Here is a 5,823-nt window from a genome sequence, read left to right on the forward strand (position 1 = left end):
CCCACCTGGCCAGAATCCCTTGTCCCGCGGAACAGGGACCCCGCGAGAAATCCCGGTCCGTGGCAAGGCAGGAGGATTTCTGAGTTTGAGGTCAGTCTAGTCTACAGAGTGAGTTCCAGGACAGCCAGGGCTACACAGAGAAACCTCATCTCAAAAAACCAGAGAAAGAGAGAGAGAGAGAGAGAGAGAGAGAGAGAGAGAGAGAGAGAGAGAGAGAGAGAGAGATCGAGATCTAATGTTGACCTCTGGCCTTTACATGCATGTACACATGCACTAACATGAACACACATGAACACACAGGACTGTGTTGAGAGACCTTGCATTGCAGCATTGCTTTCTTCTATGGCTTGATACCCTTCAGTGGTTTCCTGTCACATTACACCAAGCTTCAGGCTCCCTTCTCTGCCTTCAGGGTGACAGGCTGGCTCTTGAAGACTTCCTCTCTTCCCCCTCACCCATCACGCTCTTGACGTCTTTGAGTCTTTCCTTACCTCAGTTTGGAGCATCCTTGTCTCTGAGCTTTATAGGACCATAATGCCATAAATGCTGTAAATGTCCTTTCCATAGTGAGGCTTCCTGTGACCTGATCTATAGCATTTCCCTTGAACACTGCCCCCTGAGTTTCTGTCCTGGTTAGTTACTGTTACAGAACAAGCTACTCTAAAACAGTCTGCTGTGACAGTATCCCCTGATTCCAGCAGTCAGGAAGGAAAGCAGGGCATGGTGGGAACAGTGTGTCTTTGCTCTGTGAGGTCTGGGAGTCTTACAAACTCCCAGTGGACTCCTGAAGTGGAGTCTTATAAACGCCTTTCTAATTTTTTTTTTTAAAAGGTTTGTTTAGGGACTAGAGAAATAGTTCATCTGTTAAGAGCACTGGCTGCTCTTCCAAAGGACCCAGGTTTGATTCCCAGCACCCACATGACAGCTAACAACTGTCTGGAATTTTAGTTCCAGGGAATCTCGCATGGGCACACAGATATAAATGCAGGCAAAATACCAGTGCACATAAAAAATAATTTTTTTAAATTAAAAAGAGATTTATTTGTTTTGTCTTTCATGTATGGATTTTTTGCTTATATGCATGTCTTCCTTCCTTCCTTCCTTCTTTCCTTCCTTCCTTCCTTTTTTCTTTCCTGGTGCCTGCAGAGATGAGAAGATGGAATAGAACCTGGGTTCCCTGCAAGAGCAACATGTGCTCTTTCCCACTGAGCCTTTAATCCAGCCCTATAACCTTTATTTGTAATTATGTGTCTATGTGTGGGTCTGTGCACTCCAGTGCCAATGCACTAAGGCACAATGGAGGCTGGAGGCCCTGCATACTTGTGGCCCGGGGTTTCAGGAAGTTGTAAGCCACCCAAGGTGGGTTCTAGGACTTGAACTCAGGTCCTGTGCAAAAGCAGCATGTGCTCTTAACCACTGAGCCCTTTATCCAGTGTCCTGAGGCGCTGTTGAGATGACTGTAATGGATGGAGCCGGAGGACCTTGGCATTGGTTGAGCACTTCCCTCTGTTTTCATCTCCATGGTCAGTCTGAGCTTCTTCCTTACATGGTAGCCTCAAGATGGCTAACACTGTGAGAGCTCAGAGCTCCAAGTGTGAGGTAGAAGTACCAGTGACTTTAGAAATTGGCATAAGAGGGCTGGAGAGGTGGCTCAGTGGGTAAGAGCACTGACTGCTCTTCCAGAGGTCCTGAGTTCAAATCCCAGCAACCACATGGTGGCTCACAACCATCTGTAATGAGATCTGACGCCCTCTTCTGGTGTGTCAGAAGACAGCTACAGTGTACTTACGTATAATAATAAAATCTTAAAAAAAAAAAAAAAGAAATTGGCATAAGAACCACTTGCTAGGTAGGTCAAAGCGGACCAGGCCGACTCAGCCAAAGGGAGGGAGCTGAAGGGTCACCCCCAGTGGAGCGGGGTCAGGGATATCTCTGATGTTCCACAGCTGCATTTTGGAGAGGCAAAACCCTTTCTTTCCCCTCCTTTGTTCCTTCGTTCATTCCTTCCTTCCTTCTTTCCTTCTTTCCTTCCTCCTGTTTAGTTTGACAGAATCTTACTGTGTACCTCAGATTGACACTGAACTCTTGATTCTCCTACCTTGATTTCCAGAGTGCTGGAATTACAGGTATGTACTACCAGACCAGCTTAACTGGTGTTCAATTTTAAATTGAAAAACTTCAAATTTAAATATTTGTTATTGTTGTTATTATTATTATCATCAGTAGTGTGTGCATGTGCATGATGTATGTATATGTGCCACAGAACACGTGTGGAGGCTCCAAGACAACTCTGTGGGATTAGTTAATTCTCCCTCTTTACCCTTTTGTGGGTTCCACGGATTGAACTCCAAGTATGGTGGTTTGGATAGGAATGGCCACCATAGACTCATGTGTTTGAATGTTTGGCCTATATGGAGTGGCACTATTAGGAGGTGTGGCCTTACTGGAGAAAGCTTTTCACTGTGGAGGTGGGCTTTGAGGTCTTATATGCTCAAGCCATGCCCAGTGAGACAGTCTCCTTCTGCTGTCTGCAGATCAAGATGTAGAACTCTCAACGCCTTCTCCAGAACCATGTTTGCCTGAACACCACTATGTTGATAATGGACTATGTTGATAATGGACTAAACTTCCATTGGGGGCTGGTGAGATCGCTCAGTGGGTAAGGGCACTGATTGCTCTTCTAAAGGTCATGAGTTCAAATCCCAGCAACCACATGGTGGCTCACAACCACCCATAATGAGACCTGATGCCCTCTTCTGGTGCGTCTGAAGACAGCTACAGTGTACTTATAATAAATAAATAATAAATAAGTCTTAAAAAAAAATCTGACACTGTAAGCCAGCCCCAATTAAATATTTCCCTTTATAAGAGTTGCCATGGTCACGTCTCTTCACAGCAATAGAAACCCTAAGACACCATGTTTTCAAGATAAGCAACTTAACTTGATGAGTTATCTTGCTAACCCCTCTTAAAGTATCTCTCTGCCTCTGCTCCCCACCTATCTATCTATCTATCTATCTATCTATCTATCTATCTATCTGACTAATGAGTGTGAGTATTTTGCCTGTGTATATGTTTGTGTGTGGCATGGGTACCTGGGTCCCTGAAAAAGCCAGAAGAGAGTGTTAGATTTCCTTGAACTGGAGTTACAAACAGTAACCCAGGTCCTCTGGAAGAGCAGCCTGTGCTCTTAACTGCTAAACCATTTCACCAGATTCTTCCCCACATCCTTCAAGTTCTATTTTTTTTTTTTTTTGAAACAGGGTTCTCTGTGTAGCCCTGTCTGTCCTGGAACTCACCCTGTAGACCAGGCTGGCCTCGAACTCAGAAATCCACCTGCCTTTGTCTCCCAAGTGCAGGGATTAAAGGCGTGAGCCACCACGGCCCAGCTCCCTTCAAGTTCTTAATGAATCTCTTAAGCAAGTGTTTCTGGCCCCAAATTGTTTCTTGCTTTAGAATCTTGGGTGCTCAAGAGCCCCTTTTCCTTAGCTTTGAGTCCAGTCATCGATTTGAGCAATTACAATGAACCCCTAGGGCCGCTAACACACAACTCTCTGTGGACTGAGAGCCCCCTGGGGGGGGGGGAGGGGAAGGCATGTCTGCTCCAGGCTCCACTTCTCCTCAGAGCCTATTACCGGATGGTATTCCACCAATGAGTGACAAGCCCATTACAGAGGTCTCCCTAGGGGCCCGGATGACCTGAAAGGACCCGCAGTTTGGTCAAAGGCATCATCAGGACGTTCATTCCCTAACTGTTCCTGCCGTGCCTACCCTGGCCAAGGACAAGGGTTTCTCCTTCTAACCCAGGAACTGCCTCGCTCTCTCTAGGTTACTGCAGAGGTTACTGGCCTGGGTGGGAACTGATGTTCTGGGTGGGGTTGGGGTCCTCAGGGCCCAGCCAGAGGCCTGTGGGAGAGAGGGAGGGGTACTTTCCTCTGCAAATGCAGCCAAAGACGATGTCTTTGAACAGCTGCAGTTGAAGAAAAAAGTAAGAAAGTCATTTCTTTAGCTGAGTCCCCTGGGGCCAGCCCACACCCTCTCTCATCCCTAGCCAGGAGCACATGCTGACCCAATGCCGGACTCTCCTCCAGGGCCCCAGGCCTCCATGAGGAGACAAGTGGAGCTGCCTTCGTAGAGACCCTCTACCCTGATCATCAATCACCATGGCCTCCACCCAAAGTCTATAGCAGTGGTTCTCAACCTGTGGGTTCTGACCATCTGAACACTCTTACTTCTGATGGTCTTAGGAAGTGAGACACCGCTCAACAGCAAAATTAGTTATAAAGTAGCAATGCAAATAACTTTTCAGGCTGGAGAGATGGCTCAGTGGTTAAGAGCATTGACTGCTCTTCCAGAGGTCTTGAGTTCAATTCCCAGCAACCACATGGTGGCTTGCAATTATCTGTAATGGGATTTGATGCCTTCTTCTGGTGTGTTTAAAGACAACTACAGTGTACACATATACATTAAATAAATAATATCTAAAAAAAAAAAAAAAAAAAAAAAAGAGCCAGGCAGTGGTGGCATACGCCTTTAATCCCAGCACTTGGGAGGCAAAAACAGGCAGATTTCTGAGTTTGAGCCAGGCTGGTCTACAGAATGAGTTCTAGGACAATCAGGGCTACGCAGAGAAACCTGGTCTCGAAAAATCAAGAAAACAAAACAAAACAAAACAAAACAAAACCCAACTTTTCATGGAATCACAACATGGAACTGTATTCAAGGGTCATAGCTATATTCAAAGAAGGTTAAAAAACCACTAGCCTGTTCACAGGCTCCTTTCTGTCCCTGAGCTCTTGTGTGTTTCAGTGTCAAGAGATAAAGTAGGCTTCTTTAAACTATCACACACACACACACACACACACACACACATACACACACACACACCATAAAAAGGTACTCATACCCCCTCATGGGTCAGGAGCAGCTGGGTGTCTTTTTAGAAAATGGTTTGGACTCCATTCCCTCCTTCCCCCAGGGAGGAAGGTGAGGACATTGTGGTTCCAGGAAGCCTAGGACAGGGTGTCCTAGGGACTGAGGACTCTGGGAACCCACTTGTCGGCTCTCCAGAGTCTGTGCTCCAGGCTGGCTGTGGTGGTTGTGGGTTAGGAGAACAGGGCCCTGCTCTTGTGTTTGGTGAGTCTTGAGTCTTGAGCCAGACCTGTCCCCAACTTTTAGAGGGGAGATTATGTGTGTGGGGCAGGGTGGACTCTGGGGGCATCCCTGAAATAGCCTCTGTAGGGACAGTCTCTATAGGAAGACCATCCAGGGCCATTGAGACATTAGCAGGGATCCTTTAACAGCATCAAAGCCGGAGCGGTCTCTCCAAGCAAGAATGCAGGGAAACTCAGTGTCGCTTGGCAAGTCTGGAATAAGATTGGCCTGACTCTCAGCCCAGTGCTCCCTGACCTCTGCACTGCCCATTCTGCTTTCTAGGGACTCAGTTTCCCCAGCTGTCAAAAGGGAAACATACATTTCATGTCACCCACTGAAATGTCCCCTCACAACCTGAGAAGGCTTTTTTTCCCCTTTCCTTTTCTTTTCTTTCCTTTTCTTTTGAGACAGGGTTTCTCTGTGTAGCCTTGGCTGTCCTGGAACTCACTCTGTAGACCAGGCTGGCCTTGAACTCAGAAATCTGCCTGCCTCTGCCTCCCAAGTGCTGGGATTAAAGGCGTGCGCCACCACTGCCCGGCCTGAGAAAGCTTTCTAAGATGAAGAATCAAGGCTTGCTTGGATCTGCCTCTCCCACATCCTCTCTCATCTGCCTTGCCTCCGTGTTCTGCTCTCCCCACAGCTCTGGAAGACATATCCTAGACTTGTTGG

Source organism: Mastomys coucha, unplaced genomic scaffold (genome assembly GCF_008632895.1).
Source record: "Mastomys coucha isolate ucsf_1 unplaced genomic scaffold, UCSF_Mcou_1 pScaffold6, whole genome shotgun sequence".
Classification (NCBI taxonomy): Eukaryota; Metazoa; Chordata; class Mammalia; order Rodentia; family Muridae; genus Mastomys; species Mastomys coucha.